General features: G+C 35.4%; 1 protein-coding gene across 6 annotated transcripts in view; it reads right to left on the reverse strand.

Annotated features, from left to right (window-relative positions):
* CDC42SE2 (CDC42 small effector 2) overlaps positions 1–20,084 on the reverse strand; it is a 97,410-nt gene that overhangs the window by 58,227 nt on the left and 19,099 nt on the right. The gene's annotated exons all lie outside the window — the stretch shown is intronic.

The raw sequence follows: 20,084 nt of genomic DNA on the forward strand, positions 1-20,084 counted from the left end.
GCAGATATCATCACTCTGACATCAACCCAGCTCACAGTTACCTGTCTGGACACTGTTGGCACCTGAGCTTGCAAACTCTTCTATTTATTTATAATAGTTACCGGAACATTTATTATTATCAAAGCCAAGCACGTTTCTCTGCCTTGAGGATACAATATAGCACAGGGATTAACCGCATTGGCTTTGGAGTCAGAGGCCCTGACTGGGCAAAAGACTAGCCATGCGACCTCGCAGCCTGTTTTTAACCTAAGATATTTCCTCATTTACAAGCCTCCAAAGAAACATATAAGCATTTAACACAGTCAATAAACAAAAGGCCTAAAATCTAACATGTCCACGCTGAACTGACAATCCCAGACGCTTTTTCCTCGGACTGCCTCATCTCAGTAATCACACCGTGATCTGCATAGTTGGTGCTGAGACTCAAACCTTAAAGTCCTTACATACCCTCCCTCATCTTCCCAAAACTATCACCAAGGCAGCTAGCTTTCTAAAATACAGAATATGAATGGATTCTCAGAATCCCATAAAAACCATAAAGACAAACAACAATTCCTCCCTTAGAATTAATTACTTTCCTGAAATTACCTATAAATTCGACTACTTAAATAATGGTAGCCTGGAATTTCAAGGTTCATATTATGAGGAATATTAGTATCTCATTAAAAGAAAAATGAAGACAAAATAGTGGGGATGCTACACATTACTCCTTGCAAGTTATGGACCCATTACATTTCATAAACCTACACATTTCTTCAAATCTAAACTGAAAATGAACTAGGGCACTATGCTTAATCTGAAAATGAAATTAAGAAAACATGAAGCTGACTAAAACTAATAAGTGAGTTTAGAAAGGCTGCAGGATTTACAAAACCAGTACTCAAAAACAATTCTGTTTCTATAGAATGACTGTTCAAAGACCAAAACTGAAATTTAAAATATTATTTACAGTGTCATCAGAAAATATGAAATAGAAATAAATTATCAATTGACATGCAAAGACAATAAATTTACATAATATGTTCAAAAATCATGATGGAAACAGTGGATTCAATTATGTTAACATGTCAATTCCCTCCGAACTGATGAGGAGCATTTCTAGTCAAAATTTCATCAGTTTTTAGAGAATTGACAAGCTGATTCTAAAATTCATGAAGACATACAAATGAGTTAAAACAGCCAAAACAACTTCAAAAAACAATAATATTGGAAGCTTTATACAACTTGACTTCAAGATTTGTTAACAAAGCTATAAAAATCAAGACAGTGTAGTAGTGGCATAAACAGAGACAAAGAGATTAATGGAACAAAATTGACAGGCCAGAAATAGACCTATACATATGAGATAATTGATTTTCCTCAAAGGTGCAACAGCAATTCAGTGGGAAAAGGACAGCCTTTTCAACAAATGCAGCTGGAAAGACTGGATATCCATACCTCGTGCCATACACAAAAATTAAATGAAAGTGGATCATAGACCTAAAGTTAAAACCTGAAACTATAACACTTCATGAAGAAAACAGGGAAAAAATTTTGTGGCCTTGGCTCAAAGATTTCTTAGAACATAAAAGCATGATACATGAAAGACAAAAGTGATTAAAAAGGACTTCATCAAAATTACTACTTTCTACCATTTGCAAGACATTGTTAACGGAATGAAAGCCACATAGTGGATGAAAATATATGCAAATCATATTATCTGAAAGTGGACCTGTATTCAGAATAAAGAACTCTCAAAACTCAATAATGAAAAACAATTTAAAACAAGGGACAAATGATCTGAACATAATCTTCACCAATGACATGTACATAGCAAATAAGCACATGAGAACAGGCCCAGTATTACTGATCATTAGAAAAATGCAAGTGTTAGCAAGGATATGAAGCATTTGGAACTCTCTTATGTTGTTGGTGAGAATATGAAATGGTAAAACCACTTTAGAATACAACTTAGCAGTTTCTTTAAAAAATTAAACACACACCATACAACGTAGCTATTCTATTCCTAGGTATGTACTTAAGGAAATGAAAGTGTATGTCCACAAAATACTGTTTATAGCACCTTTATTTGTAATTGCCCAAAACTGGAAACAACCCAATCTGTTCATCAATAGGTGAATAGATAAGGTGGGTACAGTAGTCCCCCTTATCCACAGGGGCTACTTCCCAAGACCCCCAGTGGATGTCTGAAACCACAGATAGTACTGAACCCTATATGTCCTATGTTTTTTCCTATATATCCATACCTATGGTAAAGTTTAATTAATAAATTAGGAGGAAAAATTTATAAATTAGGTACAGTAAGAGATTAATAACAGTAAATAATAAAAGAATTATAATATACTGTAATAAAAGTTATGTGAACGTGGCATTAAGTAAAATACGAGTGACTCGAACACAAGTACTGCAATACTGCAACAGTCGATCTAGTAACCAAGACAGCTATTGACTAACACAAAGGTAGCATATATAGTGTAGATACTCCAGACAAAGGGATGATTCATGTCCCAGGCAGGATGGAGAGGAATGCCAAGAGATTTCATCGTACTACTAAGAACGAAGCTTAATTTAAAACTTATGAATTATTGCTGGCATTTTTCATTTACTATTTTTGGACCATGACTGACTGCAGGTTAACTGAAACCTTGGAGAGCGAAACCACAATAAAGGGGACTACTGTATAGCTGTTCGGTGTATTACTATTTGCAATAAAAAATAAGGAACTATTATATACTCATTGACATCGATGAGTCTCAAAATAATTATGCTAACAAGCCACACCAAGAGTATACACTGTAGAACAGTGGTCCCCAACCCTTTTGGCACCAGGGACCGTGCTCTGAGAATCTAATGCCTGATGCTGAGGTGGAACTGAAGCGGTGATGCCAGCGCTGAGGAGCGGCCGCAAATACAGATGAAGCTTCACTTGTTCACCCGCCGCTCACCTCCTGCTGTGCAGCCCAGTACCTAACAAGCCACAGACCAGTACTGATCCGCAGCCCAAGGGTTGGGGACCCCTGCTGTAGAATCCATTTATACAAAATTCTACAATCTCTAGTGATAGAAAGCAGTTTAGCTGATTGCCTGGGAATAGGGGTGGGTGGGCAAAAGGAAAGGCCTACAAATGGTTGAAAAGAAACTTTTGAGGGTATATTTTTATTATCTTGAATGTGGTGATACATGACAAAATTGATCAAACTGACACTTCAAATATGTGCAGTTTATTTTAAGTTTAATACAAAGTAATTCATTGCATATTAATAACTGGTAACAAGATTGAATTATATGAAAAGTAGGACCATTTCAATGCACTGAATTTGAAAATCATGGCTACAATCTTCCTCTTCAGAAAACAACTTTCTCAAAAGTATATTATCTCAATGCTAAGGATTAAAAACATAATTACTGATCACAAAGAAAACATATACCCAAAACAGCACTCTAACCTAGTATCATTTGCCATGGGCAACAAGGAAATTTGGTGGATTTCAACATTACTCATTCAATTACAGTTCACGAAGTACCTCAGTCTTTCATTACATTTGGTAAGAATTAGATAAAAAATAGTATGCCATTTCATTGTCGAATGAAAAGGCATTTTAATATAGTCATTCGATTAGCATTCATCTGGGTATCAATGCTAAAATGTACTTCAAGTTCTGCTTAGAGTTAATGAGAAACCATGAAATTAGATCTAATTTAATTGTTAAATGCTGGCATGGCTTGGTGCTTTCTGTACCACATTAAATGCCACCTCCGTCCCCATCTGTTGTTATAGTGAGAGATTTAGCAAACTGCATTATTCCCCTAGCTGAATTTAACCATTACATTTTATTTTGCATAATTTCCAAAGTGTGTACTCCCATCTCTACCCAGAGATTTCTACTCTCCAAGTTAATCAGTCTTAATTCCACCATACAAAAAAAGGACTGCATCTTTAAAGAAATTCGTTAACACCGCTACCATTGAATTCTTTTAGGGCAGTCAGAGAAATTACGCTGGTTCTACATCATTCCAAATGGCAGAACTAGAGTAAATGAGTGAAGGCTCTATTATTTATACCCAGCATGTTCCACACATCAGAACATCTTTTGAGTCACTGCGGGTCAAAGGTGCGATGGCCTGCCTAGCATCGGAGGTCCCGATTTTAAGATAGTGATTCAGAAATCCCAAAAGTCCCAGAGATATTTGATTTTGACTAACTTTATGATTCTTTCCAATGTTCACATACTCTTAAATTTAAAAATAAAATCTATTAAGTGCCCCAATCCACTGCAATTTAAGTGTTAAGCCGATCAAACTAAAAGAAGCTGAAGTCCTAAGTCTTACAGTAATATTTTTGTGTAGATTCCATTTTTCTCCAATAGAGAGTAACTTATCAGACCTTGACCCTATTTAATTCTTTGATGTTGAATGAAAAACATGTGCTAAATACATGTCCCATTTCCTCACTCATTTAATGTCAAACACCAATTCCTTTTTTCTTCCCAAAGAAATGTAGATCTGGCAGGGACAAATAAAGATCAGTAAGAAATCAAATCCAATTTCCTCATTTTATAGACTCAGAAAGGTAAAGAAATTTACCCCAAATCTCATAACTAATCAGTATACTGCCTACACATAATGCAATAAATCACTGCCATTTATTCCCTCCATAAGTATACTGTAAAAAAATGTATATAACCATTCAGTGACCTGGCAATAATGCCATAGCCAGTGGTGACACTGTTAAAGACCCAAGACATTTTGGTTTGCTCTTGCTATTGTTTGCTAGTGCTGTTAACATTCCTAGACCCTAAATGTATAGGATTCGGTAGCGTTACAGAAACATAGAGGTGAGGGTGTATCTGTGGGTAGCTGTGAATGAGGCAAAATATTTAAACAGGGGGAAAGAGTATATTTCTAACTGATGGAGTTGCAGAACCTGGTTGAAAAGGCTGCCCATGCCTTAATAAAAAATAAAAAAGAAGTGATGAGGTAGTAAAGATGGTGGGATGCAAAATGGTACAATCATTTTGGAGACAGAGTGGCAACCTTATTAAAAAGGTACATACACTCACTTACCAAAAATGTAAGAGTGAAATGCTCTCCAGCTCCATCTTGTTCCAGACTGCAGTGTTTCCAAGGCCTACAGGATAAGAGTTCCTGCTTTGTCTGGCTATAGACATGCTAATCATTAGAAGAATTCTGTTGAATTTTACAAAAACAGCCCCTCCCATTATCCCCTTCCCCTGACCTAAGAGAAGCCTGAGCTCAGTACTTCCTTAAGATGGATTTGAGGAAGTATTAGGGCTCCCATTTTCTCAGCTGAAGTCTTCTCAATCCGTCAACCTTCCCTTACTCCAAACACTGTCGTTTTGAATTTTGGCCTTTCGAAGTGGTGGGCACATGGACGTTGAACCGGTGACAGGAACCCAAACAAATCCATTCCCAAGAGAAATGAAAACATATGTCCATACGAAGAATATGGGCTAGAGGAGGCTGGACACGATAGCAGTTTAAGAAAACAGACTCCTGAGTCAAACTGTCACTTTAAATTCTGGTTGTGCTACTTACTAGTTGTGTTGACTTTGGGCAAGTTATTCACCATGCCTCACTTTCCTACACTGTAAAACGGAAATCATTCATAAGGCTATTGTGAGGTTTAAGTTAGGTTAATACACATAAAAGTCCTAGAACATAGTCTGGCACAAAGTAAACCTGCAGAAAGAAGTATGATATCAGAAGGGAGTTGAGCTCAAAACATAATGTAACATTATGATAGTAATTTTCTTAATAATATTCAGAGAACATTTTAAAATCATATACACACCATAGCAACTACAGTACAATGTAGTGTTTGCAAGTTTACCTGGATTTTATTTAATGTCAATATTAGGCTATTTCACTGTTTCCAATTCTAACTGCCATGGAGAATTGCAGGTAAGATATTTTATCTTCCTGAGATTTGGTTTCATCAACTGTAAATGAAGACAAGGCCACTTATCTCAGAGAATTATTTTAAGAATGTAATAAGGTGTACAAAGTGTTTACTTAGTACAATGCTTGGCACATTGTAGCTAAAAACTAGTACTATTTTAGTACACTATTAGTGAAAGAAGTACATTATAACTAGAGTGACCAAGCATTTGTATATGCTTGTGAGTCCCAGTTTATGCAGGTTTTCACAATGTTATCAATAATAACCATTCCCCTTTCTATCTCAAAATGTCACACTTTAGATAAATTATGTGGTCACCCTAATTTATAACTGAGACACTTTCAAGATTTTCCCTCTATATATAGCTCTTCATCCTCTTACATGTTCTTATTCCCTTTTTAGTATTACCTCTTTACTCTCCAACTCACAGTCCCCCTTTTCCACACACACACACAGTGTCTCTGGCTCTCCTTATTTCTTATTCAGGTGCTTGGTGATCTTTATGTTTCAAAATTCAGGTTTCTCCATGGTCCCATACTCCTTAGCAATGTCATGTTTCCAAAACCTATTCTTTCTCAAATTCCTGTCTGTCTCTTTAATCTGAATTCCAGGAAGACAAACAAACAAACAAAAAAAACTAGTGACCTAAAAACACCAATAATGGATTAAAATTTTGGCTCTCCTTTAGAGATCTCTACATTTCAACAAGTAACTCCTATAAAGACAATGCTTTAACTCAAAGTAGACTAAAAACACAAGTATCAGATATTGTGATAGCTGAGTAGGAAATATCATTAGAGGACTATTTTCACTCCTCAAATCAAATAATTTAGGTAGATTTCTACTAAATGAATATAACAGAACATCCTTGATTTCCTTCCTTTTTGCTAGTTCCCAAATAATCCTAAAGGCTCTCAGCTCAAATATCAGATAACAGTTCAGGGTTTTGTCCTTGCTTTCCTCTTTCCCTCTAAAAATGCTCCCCTAGGTTACTCCCATCAACACTCCTGAGTTCAAGTACCACATGGATACTGATGTCAGCCAAATTTACATCTCCAGCCAAAGCCCTGTCTCTAGCCTAAAGCTCTTCAGGTAGATGTTTTCAGTTTAACCTCACATATACAAGTGCACACAGTACATCTCCACCTGAAGTGCTACCTCTGCCTCGAGCTAAACTGAACTCCGTTTCTTCCCCCATCACTCCTCTACTCCAACCCCATTCAATTTAATAACATGAAATTATTAAATTCTCTCGTCTACTCAGTTCCCTAAACCAAAAACAAGGGTATTTCTTTCTGTTCTCAAACACACCAGGCGCTCTCTCCCTCTCATCTTCCCCCACCTCACAGGGCATCAAACCTGCTGTTCACCTCTGCCTGACACACTCTTCAGAACTTAATATGGTCATCACCTCCTTCAAAGTTTCCCTAAACCGCCAATTTATGCAAAGCACTCTTACAATGTATCCTGTACCTTCCTCTGGGGCACTTGCATTGCCAAGGTTATCAGTCCTGGCTGCACCTTCAAATCATGTGGGGGAGTGTCGGGGAACTTAGCACAGAATTTCGAATTCAAAATTTCAGGAATATGGCATCCTGCTTTGAGTGCCGTATCTTAAGAGACATTAATAAACCAGAAAGCATCCAGAGAAGAGAAAGCAGGATGGTGAGGAGTCTAAACATATCACAATAGTTCAGAAAACTAGAGATTTCAGCCTAGCAAAAAGCAGAGGAGGAAGATGTGATAACCCTCAAATACATGTAGACCTTAGCATATAGCATGTGAAAGAGGAAACAGACTTACTATAGGTTGTCAAAGAGGGTGGAACCAAAGTCACTGGGTAGAAGTTTCAAGAAGGCAATTTTTGGTTTAAAAAAAGAAAGAACCATCTAAAAGCATAAATACCTCCCAACAGATACCGGACAGTCTATAAAGGTGATAAATTCATAGTCATTAGAGGTTTTAAAGACCACCAACACCAAAAAGATTCCTATGTTTGGAAGAATGTCAGTTTAGAAAATACCTACAGTTCAAAACAATTCTAAGATTCTATGACTCCTAAATTCATATTTTTAAACATGACTAAGTAAGCTGCTCAATTAAAGCACATTACCCTAATCCACCCTAATAAAAAAGGAAAACTTCCCAAAATGTGAGATTTAACTGCTTGTTTACAAAGAAATCAGATGTACTCATAAAAATAGCTAAATACATTAATTTTTTCTATATTAATGAACTTTCTAAAGGAAAAAAAATCATTGATTAAAGTAGGGAGAGTCTCCAAATTTTTTACTTAATGTATGAAAAGCCAGAAAGAAACTTAGATGACAATTTGTTAATTTATTCAGATAGAATATTGATTTCTCAAGGGGTAAAATGATATCAAAAAGGCTTACCAAGGATGTAATAACTCTTAAAAAGACTTTATATTCTAACAAATATTTAGTTTCTGATTTATACATGAGAAAGAGGGAAAGGCAAAGAAGAATTTTAATAGGTTTCCTAATGTTTTACAGAATTATAATGGCCTTGGGTACAAAAAATAAAACTATTGAAAAGAATGCGTCTAAATAAAAACTTTGTCCTCTATGTTGTCATATTTTATCTTGAGGTTAAATTGAACTGGAAAGAAGCTGAATGCATGCATGAGAACAAAAATGCAAAAAAAAAACAGAATATAAGGTATCTATCCTCATAGCACTTTTTTTTAAAAAAAAGCACATAAAATGGCTGTCACTATCATCTTTAACTATTTACAATCTCCATATTTTTATTTTACAACACTTACAGAAAAAATTCCATTTTCATTAAAACATTAGCTTCAATAAATATGCTATACTAAGTTTGATTTTATTCAGGAAGATGGGATAGTTTTTACTCCCCATAGAAAAAACTTTTATAATAAAAATTCTTAGAAATTAAACTTGTAAAACATTATTCATTTTTCCACACAACTTTCCAAAACATTACTGCATATATGGAAGGCTATAACAGGGAAGCGACTTAATTAAACTGTTATGGGTTGAATTGTGTCCTTTTCCCCTTCCCATCCACCCAAAATATATGTGGACATCCTGACTCCCAGTACCTCTGAATGTGACCTTATTTGAAAGTAGGGTTGTTGCTGAGGTAATCAGCTAAAATAAAGTCATACTGGAGTAAGGTGGGCCTATAATCCAAAATGATGTGTCCTTATAAGAATCTGGCCATTTGAAGACATAAAGACAAACAGGAAGATCGCCAAGTGACAAAGACGGAAAAGACTGGAGTTACGCAGCTGCTAGCTTAGGAACACCAAAGATTACCAGCAAACTCTCAGAAGCTGGGAAGAGGCAAAGAGGAATTCCCCTACAGGTTTCAAGGGGAGCATGGCCCTGTGGACATCCTGATTTTGGACTTCTAGCCTGCAGAACTGTGAGACAACAAATTTCTGTTGTGGTACTTCATTGCGGCAGCCCTAGGAAATTAATGCACCTTCCATTTAATTAAAGGAGTGAAAAAAGTCACATGAATCGAAATGTTACACTCATGATCACAACAATCCTTACCCAATCAAAGCAAGATTTTTGCCTTGCTCCAGAACGGTCATTATCGACGAGTCCTCCAGGTCATCAGAAGTGAGTGCGTGTTTCCATTAACTATCCTATTTATTCACTATCTAGGCCACTAGATTTATAAATGTATGTTTTTCATCATTTTCTAATTGGGTAAACAGACTTTATATTCTTACATCTTATTTACTTATTTTGACTAGGTAGTATATAAACACAGTAAAATGGGATATAAAGTATTTCACTTTCACTCTCCTGTCCCCAAACCTTGTTCTCTATTCCAAAGTTAACCATTATCAACAGTATTTTATGTCACTGAGATTTTATGCATTTATAAAATTACGTATATCGTATATGTGTGTGTGAGAAATGTAGCATTCTATGTATTGTTCTGCACATTGTTTTTATCACTTCATGTATCTTGGAAGGTCATTCTATATAACTTATGTTTGTATTTGCTGTATAATATTCCACTACATAGATGCATAGCGATATATTTAATCCCCTATAAATGGATATTTAGGCTGCTGCTAATATTTACCTTTATCATAAATGATGCTGTAATGGCTATTTTTTTATTGTCTCTTTATTGAGCCCTTTCTTTGCCATCTATTTGTACCTGCAATCTCCTTCCCTACCCTGGCAGTCCATCTTGCACCACTTTTTCCTCACAGTGCTTAAAATTATCTGGTACTTTATATATTTTACCCATTTATTGCTTGTCATTACCAACTAGAATGCAGGTTCTATGAAAACACAGATTTTTGTCTCTTTGGTTTGCAGCTGAACCCCTAGTACCTGAGTGCCTGATAGCCAGTGCTCAGTATTTACTGAATAACTGAATGTTTTTATTTAATGCTACAAAAAGAAACTATACATAACTAAAAGGTATAACTAATCTTCCTTTCAAGGCAAAATAAGTCATAGTTCCCAAAATGATCAGTAATCAGTTCTCTGTCTTGTACTAATTTTCTATATTGTATCAAATAAGATTTGGCAAATAAGACTGACAATTTATTTTGATCCAGATTTGACACAGTCTATGAACCCAGGACTGCTTCAATTTAATCCAGCCTATTTGACCAAGGATAATGTTTCCTGGTCTTTCTGAATATTAACCCAAATAGCAGGTACTTAATTTAGTCTCTGAATCCTTATATGTAGTAGCCCTCCAGAATTGACAATATCTAATGTGTAATTTCTCTTACCAGCTGTGCATTTTCAGTCAGCAGAAGAGTGACTCAGTGCAGTATTATTTCTGGTAAATGCAGAGGGTGCTGAAATCTCAGCTCATCTTGAGAAAATCAATACATGTTTAATTTGTCCCAATTGCCCTCTAAAGGAGTAAAGATGAGGTAAGTTGGATCATTTTCTTGCAGAATCTGCATTTCAATCAGGCCCTCGCACACACTAAGGCCTAAATGTAAAGTGGTCACTGACAAATTGTTCATTGGGAAGGGGAGGGGCAAATACTTTACAGAAAAGTAAAGAACAAAAAAAAGTTCTTACTCATTTTTAGATTACTAAAATCTGAGAAATCTGCAAATGTACTATAAAAATCTATGTTCGACTCTTCAACATTCAAATTAGCAAGTGTGTATATATATATATATATATATATATATATATATATATATGTATGTATATATAAAATTCAATATGAAGCTCTCCATTTTAAAGCAGCTTAGTAATCAATGGTCTATTCCAAGAGAAGATGACAGAATGGTTTCCTAACAACTTTAATTCCGCCCACTTCTGCATATGTACAACTTTGTCTGTTACCAAGAGCCAAATAATCCCTAAATTCAGCAAACATCAGGACCATTCATGGGTACCAGGTCATGTTTGTTTAAAAAAAAAAAAACAAAACAGCACTTTGAAGGGTTCTCTGTGCTTATGAACTGAATGGAAAATATATGAAATTTGCAAGATAATTTAGATGTAAATGACAATCCTGATCTTACATGTATTTTGAAATTGTAGTTCTATAAAAGATAAGACTTTATATTTTAAAAAATACAGTTAAGACCATAAAACAATGATTTGGAGATTTACTTTTTTAATGAGAAGAAGGAGTATGCTTGGACTGCTTGTGAAGGCTTTCTCCACATCCATGAGATTTTATATTGACTTGTGTTTTCTTCTAGTATTTTTAAGGTTTCCTTTTTTATACTCAGCTCTGGAAAACTGAGATTTTTATCTTGATATAGAGTGTGAAGTAGAGATCCGGTTTTCTTTTTTTCTAATTTTTTGTATTTTAGCAATCACTTCCATGAGGTTCTGACTGTTATGTTTACTGGTCTGTAGAGTACTATAAAAATTACACTGGTTTCATCATGAAGATCAGTTATACAGTTTGTCAAAACAAAGCTTTCAAGGCAAAATTTAAAAAGTAAACAAGATAATTTACTTAAAAAGGATAAGTACACAATACCAAGTAAAGCAGAATATAAGCTGTTTCCCAAAACTCAATAGTCCTTGACCCTGTGCAAGATTTGATACTTTCGGTCTGGACAGTTTTAAGGAAATCAAATTCCAGATCTCCAACTTCCTCTTTTCTAAAATGGATGTGCCCAGACATCATTCATTGTCCTCTTCTACCGTCCCTTTCACAATAGTTCTATTTTATGGAACAAAATCATACTTCTTACTCATCTCAATCCTTAGTATGTTACTTGTCCGAAAAAGCCTGCAGTGCACCTAATGGAGAATTGGGAGAGACAGGAAGAGTCTCATTTGAGCAAAGCAAGAAATAATGAAAGAAACTCATGGCAAGACTCCGTAATCAATCAATGTTAGATTTAGAATTCTGAAGTGAAAGTGGTTGTCCAGTGGTTGTTCAGTGCAGGTGTTGCCATATTTATTAGAATTGAAACAGTCAGACTATTTCTGACAAGGAAACATACCCAATTTGGCTGGTGTGACAATGAGACTAACATGTTTTATAGCAATATTTTCCATTAAAGTGAATAAACAGACCCATGGGATCAAGGGTTTTGCAATATATTCTTTAAAAATATATACAATATATATTCCAGAAATTACATCTTTTTGCAACTTTTTAAACTCAAGATGAAAAATTTTAGTTGTCTGTACTAAAATGTATGAAGTACAAGGGTTCTCAAAAAATTTTAGAGGGTACACATACAAATAAGTTTAAAGATTCCACTAACTTGTTGACACAGAATAGCAGTGCTCCAGAACTAACTAGAATAGCAAAAGAATTATTATTAGCTCTTTAAAAAGAATCAATTCGAAAAGTAGCTGGGAGGAAAGAATGGGGAACTACCTGTTCACTTCAGTGCCCAAAGATGCCTTAGACCAATGCTAATTCCTTGCTGCAAGTAGTCAGCAGGTGTCACTAAAGCAGAGTCAAATTTCTAGATCAGCCTAACACTTTGTCTTGCGAACAGCAGTTGCCAACAGAAGCTGTATCCTCAACCTGCTCTCAAATATCTACTAGTGAAGAACTGAAGTTACAGCATTTGGAAGTTATTTAGCATAAGGCTTTTTCATGAGACGCTCACCACACTAAATCTACTCAACAGTTTGACACCTCACAAAATATGGGAGATATAAATGTATTGGTTTTTTTCCCCCTGGGCACTAAATCTTTTTTTTTTTTTTAATGTTTTCTGATGGAAAAGCACTCTCAAAATTTTTGAGGAAATTTTTTTAAAATTTAGAAAGCTTAATATCAGAACAGCAGACATCTTTTCATTCTGGATTATAAGGGAAAAGCTCCAATTACCAACTTACACATTCTTTTCAAAGGTTGCCACAGCTTCTCCTATACTGACAAAATAATAAACTGAGGTAGTATCACTGAATAAAAAAAGAGACAATTTAGGTACTAATTCAATTTTATTAAAAAAAATAGCAATTAGGGAAAAAGTAAGAAGATTTTACAGTTACATCCTTTGGCAACATTTCACTTATTCAACGTAGAAACATACTGTAAAAGAGGTTTCCACAAATATTAGTTTGAGTTTACTTCCAGTCAGAAATATCAGAACTGACATGCTGCTTTATGAAAATAACAGAAAATAGCTCACATGAAAGGAAAAGAAAAATTTCTGAACAAATCGAGTCTAGGCTGGGTTTTCTAATCTTACCATCTTCAAAGTACACTGCACATAAAGTCTTATCACCTAATAAACAGAAGCCTTCTGCTAAATGGTGGATATGCTGGATTAGAAAAGGAGCACTTGTCATTCATTCTTTCCCTATACATGCCCTATACATGCCTTCCTGTACTTTAGGGGCAGGAAAGCTAAAGCAAAACAAACGAACAAAAAACTATTTCCCAGACTTTCCCTTATAGTTAGCATCAGGTATATAAAGCAGGTTCTGCCAGTAAGAAGGCCTCCTTATGAGATTTGGAAAAGCAAGTAAGCTAGAAGCTCTGGCTGATTTAAATGGTAATCAATGACACAAACAAAGAATTAAAAGCAGTTACAGCAGCCAAACTCCAGTCACAGATTTAAGAGCACCCAGAAGCTGTCAGGGCACCAGATTCGGTATGCCTATGACTGGTTTCCATTTTCAGCTTCCCACCTTCTCAGCTCGGGTCTCAATGTTCATAAACATATTAGTCCAGTGATGGTCCTCTTACTCCAGCTCTTCCAAATTCCCTGTGTAAAATATCTTTCTGCCTGAAAGTCTTAGTGTTTTTTCTTATAATGAACTCTGATACAGTACTAAGCTTAAAATATGCATTACCTATATTTATCCTCCTCTCCCCACTAGAAGTCAAATACAGAATAGTGTTAATCTACAACATAATTATAGACTGAAAATCTGAGGTCAATATGAAAAATTAAAAGTTCTCTTAGCTATAGGCTGCAATGATTTTATTTACAATATATAATTACTGGATTAACATAAAACAGTAACATTCCTAACACTGAATGATCTTGCTTTTCTTGGCTGAATAAATTTATGTCAGTAATATACAAAGCTATAGCTATTGTCATTTTTAAAAGTTTATTTTACTCGTAAAAGAAATATATGCTTGTTGCGAAAAGTATGGAAAAATATAAAAATGTTTTAAAAATTTGATAATCACCATCCTCCAAAACTACACCCACTGAATTAGAGTCATAAATGTACAATTTTGTATCCCAGTTAGCACTCTGACAATCAATTCCCCTGGAAACTCTCTATAATACATTACTAATAGATGGTACCTGCTCTAGTACCTAATTTACACATTCCTCTCTACTGAATATTTTTCGGTTGTTCTTTAATACAAACAATGCTTCACTTAACATTTCTAAATAGAAAGCTTTTTTAAAGGATAAACAAAACATGGTATAGTCATACAACAAAATATTATTCAGCTATAAAAAGGTATGAGTACTCATACATGCTATGACATGGATGAACCTTGAAAAACATATGCTAAGTGAAAGAAGCCAATTACAAAAGGCTACGTATTTTCTGCACTGCTGGTGAAAATGTAAAATGTGTAGCCATTTTGGAAAACAGTCTAGCAGTTTCACTTCCAGGTATATACTTAAGATCAATCAAAACATACATCCACACAAAGCTGTACATGAATGCTCATGCTGTACTAGTTATAACAGCTGTACTAGTAATAACAGCCAAAATGTGGAAACGACCCAAATATCCATTAACTGATGGATAAATAAAATTGTGGTATATTCAGCCATAAAAAGAAAATGAAGTGCTGACACATGCTACAACTAAGATGAACTTTGAAACATTATGCTAAGTAAAAAAGCCACTCACAAAAGGTTATATATTATGTGACCCCATTTATATAAAATGTCCAAAAGAGGCAAACCCAGAGACAGAAACTAAAGTAGTGGTTGCCAGAGGGTGTGGGGAAGGAAGAGAGAATGACTGCTCATGGGGCGGGGGAGCGGGGGAAGGGGGGGTGCGCCACGGTGGTAATGAAAATATTGCACAACACTGATTTATATACATTAAAAAGATAAATTATGATCTGTGAATTAAAATTTTGACACCAATTCTGATGTCATACTTCATCTCAATTCTGACATTATCCACCTAGAGACAGCATCAGATCCCACAGGTTAAGGGCTCAGTCCTACAAGACTACCGCACTTCCCCTTCAGAGGCTGATCATAAGTCGGGTTTGTCACCTGTGTTTGAGTTTCTGACCCCCACCTCCGCCTCCCACCTCACCACCCCGCCGCACCTCCTCGGGTTAGATTAATTTGCTAGAGAGGCTCAGAAAACTCTTAGAAACATTTTACTTACTAGATTATCGGTTTATTATAAAATGACAGAATTCAGGTACAGCCAGGTGGAAGAGACACTCATGACAAGGAATAAAGGGGCACAGGGCTTCCATTCTTTTATCGCACTACTCTCCCAGCATCTCCACACGTTCACCAACCCTGAAGCTCTCCAAACCCCATCTTTTGGGGCTTTTATGGAGGCTTCATCACATGGGCATGATTGATTAAAGCACTGCTCACTGTCAAGTCAAGCTCCAGCCCCTCTCCCCTTTAGAGGTCAGAGGGGCCAGACTAAAAGTTCCAACCCTCTAATCACAGTGTTGGTTCCCCTGGGCAACCCGACCTCCTCCGGAAGTTCCTTCCAGAAAGTCACCTCATTAACATAACAAAAAACACATTAATGACTCTCCTCAGTGCCAGAAATGGAGAAGACCAAATATATATTTCTTTATCATAAATTACAGTATCACACGAATTATCTCAATAAAGCTGTCATTAAAAAAGAATAACCTCCTTCCTCAAAAAAAAGGAAGGGAGGAAATGGGTTACTTCCTTAGGGTATACCTGCAAGGCAGAAATACTCTTTGATATATGCCAAACTGCTTTTGAAAAGGGTTCTACAGGTTCACACTACCTCCAGCAACTTTTGTAGTACCTGTGTCACAGTAATCAGGTGAATTAGCACCATTTGTTAAATCTTAAAAGTGATAAGAGAAACTTGTTATTAAAGTTGAACACTTTTTTCCATATTTTAAGTCATATTTTTCTTTTGCAAAAGGTCAGTTCTTAGCCTTTAAAATAGATATCTTTATGCATACAATTGTTATACTATACCCAAGTGCTTTAATCTCTCCGGACACATAGAAATTACTTTATCATTTTGGTCAGCAATAATTAACTCATCTCATTTCTGCTTCAGCTTTTATCTTTAAAACTTTCCTTGAAGTCAAAATACTCTATTAAATCCTCCTCAAACAAGGCAGAGTAAAAGGACACTACAAACATGAATCCTGTTACACGTCTTTCCAGCTTCCTGACCGCAATTTACTTTCAAGTGAAAAGTCTAAGTGACTCCCAAGATATTTTAAAACAATATGGAGTAGTCGAAAGAAATGAGACTATTAACACTTTCTACTTTATGAGTACCTCATTTAATCCTAAGAAGCCTATTACCCTCACTCAATGGAAAAAGAAAACAAAAATCACCAAGGGTGGGAGCTTGCTATGCAGCAAACATGTGGCAAAGTTAGGGATGGAACTGAGGTGTGCCTGATTCCAAAGTCCATGTACTTTCCGACAATGAAAAATCAGAGGCTATGTTGAATACTTACAATGTCGCCAATTTCTATGTTTCTTTAGTGTGTATGTACCATTTGCTAAAATAAGGTCATTATTCACAAAATAAATATAAAAATGAGAGGCTAAAAATTCACTGTGAAACTTTAAAATATCACTTTTTAAACAGTAAGGCATATATATATTTACACTGTGTAGTCACCTCCCATAGTTAGATTTCTGTCACCACATATTTGACCCCCTTTACCCTGTCTATCTCCCTGCTCCCCTCTCCCCTCTGGTAACCACTAGTCTATAGTCATGTCCATGAGTCTGTTTGTTCATTTATTGCTTTTAGGTTTATATCCCACATATAAGTGATATTATGTGATTTTAAACTTTTTCTATCTGGCTTTAAAATATCATTTTTTAAAAACAGCAAAATACATGGAATAATTCTAAACACTTTTCCTGAATTTATATCAATATTCACTTTACCTTCCAAAAAGCAGAGGCACTTGCATATACATTTACAAACATGTGTTATCAGTAGGTGAAAAACATTTTTTTAGGTATTGACGGTCTCTGCTTTAGACAATAATTGCATAGTTTCTCAGTAGAAAAGCCCACATCAAATACGTTGCTTTTTATTCTTCTTTTCCACATGAGAAATATGTTCAGTGATATATGCACCATCTGGGAATAGCAATGAGGGGTAAGAGAAATGGCTGCTTTAGCTACTTAAGAGATAAATACTGCAGGAGCTTGTGAACAAGTAAGTAGTAATGCAACACAGAAAAAGACAAGGTCAAGAACAATCAAAACAAGGCAAGACATCAGGGTCAACCCTACATGATAGATACCACTGTGGTAAAGGAAAGATGACAAATTATACAATCCTTGATTAGCTTTAAAAAGTGCTCATCTCAACTACCTGACTGAAACAACTACCTGACGAGATTGAGGCTGACTTCCAAAGGATGCAATATACCAATATATACCAGCGATTTCCTCCACAAGAATTTTCACACTCATGAAACAAAACCAACTCAAACATTAACATAAGAAGTCTAATACTAATTTTTTCCCCAAGAAATCCCTTACTCCTCATTTTGACATACAAAAAGGGTAGCGATATCTAATACAATTGTAATAATTTGGATAGATGAAGGCTGTCAATAAAACACATTTTTCTTCTAAAGTTACTTTAACAGTAAGGCATCAGTAAAACTGGGGGCAGACCAAAAAATATGAACATATCTACAGTCCCATATTTTACCTTAGGGCTATTATTAAAATAATTCTACTGTACATAGAATCATGTACTGTTTTCCTTAGCTGGTATAATACAATCAGACTATTGTTCAATGGTAAGAGGACACTTAAGAAAAAATTACTGCTGAAGAAATTCTTGTTTCAAGGTGACTTACCACATTCTACTCTTCATAAACATCGTTTTAAATCATAACTTTACTTACAGCTTTAACCTGTCAAACAAAATTTTCATTTTCCAATAAGATCCTTTCAAACTGAAGTTATAAAAAGTAATGGTACAATCACATTTGCTAAAGTGATGTTACAGAACATAGAGAACAGTATATGTACTAAGATTTTCTGTGAAAAAAATTTATTCATTGATTTGTCCCAAAGGATACTGATCAAAACATTACCAGTGGTTGTTATCTTAGCGTAGGAGGATTATAGATGTGGGGGTTTTTTTTAGTGTATACCTATCTTCTGATTCGCTGCGTTAAACACAAAGGATTTTTTTTTAGTGGTTGTGCATAAGAGAACAATTTAAGTTATAGTATAAAAAATCTAGGTGCCATATTTTAATTCAATATCAGTAATTCAAACCCACTTATTCAGAATTAATACAATGTATATGTTGCTCAAAAATTGTTAGTGAAATCGCCTGAGCCAACGAAGCTCAACTTTTAAACAGTAAATTTGCTCAGATAAGAAAATGGTGTTTATAAGAAGTAACTTCATGTGTCTTTATACAACACGTGGACGAGGTGGGTAGGGAAGGGGGTAGAGATTGGAATGACCTGGAAATGTCCAGGCAATCATAGGAAAGACAATGGGGGGGGGACTACTAAAACTTGAGAAAACAGGACAAAATCAGTTCACTGATTTAATTACAGACACTGGCTAACAGAGGACATCACAGAGTAGCTTCAAGTACATGATCAGAGAGAGAAGGCAAACACTTAGAGGATGATAATGAGCAAAAAAGGAAAAAAAGTCAGAAAAAAAAACTGAATTCAGGTGTATTTATGTAAATCATTCTGAAAAGCAAATGAAAAAAGTTATCTAATAACAATAACTCAAATTGAATCAGCTCTGCTTCCTTCGGTAGCAGGACTTAGCACTAAGTAGCAAAACCAAGAACCCCCTCAGAAGCATCTCAAGGTCTCTGGGCCTGCTTTGGAATGAAATAATTAAATAAGTATACAGTTAAGTAACTAATATACAAACATAAATAGCCAAATTTTACACATTAAATGAATCTAGAAGTAATCATCAGGTATGAAGTGAATGCAACTTTGAAAAACAAACAAGGTAAAGAAAGCACTAAGGTAATTTCAGACTCCCATGAAGAAATTAACTATCACTATACCAAAATAACTCTACTAGGTTAAACCATAAAAAAATGTCAATATTCAAGGATTTTTTGGTCTATAAAAACAATAATTTCATATGGTCCCACTCAGTGGTCTGCTGATATTAAACAACCACCTCCCTGGAATAAAGGCTCTGATTCTACAGCTTTCGCTGATTCCCATGCTGTAAGTGGTCCCACTAAAGCCAGTTTCAAGGTGCCAACATGATGTCACTGACCAGAATTGGAGAGATGCATTCGATCAGCTCACCAGGCCCGGCAACACTGGTTCCACCTAATACTCTGTTCTAAGGATCAGAAAGGTTCCCCAATTCTCTCGTCCTTTTCCAAAATAGGCTTTTGTCTGAATAATCCAGTTTCCTACCTTCTTAGGTTAGAAGGAATCCACTTTTGACACTTTAAAATATCAATATACTAAAATTCATTCACAAGAAAGAACAGATGAGATTGGTACCCTGTTTCATTCATCTGACAACTTTTTT

The sequence above is a fragment of the Pteropus medius genome, unplaced genomic scaffold (genome assembly GCF_902729225.1).
Source record: "Pteropus medius unplaced genomic scaffold, Ma_sr-lr_union100, whole genome shotgun sequence".
NCBI lineage: Eukaryota > Metazoa > Chordata > Mammalia > Chiroptera > Pteropodidae > Pteropus > Pteropus medius.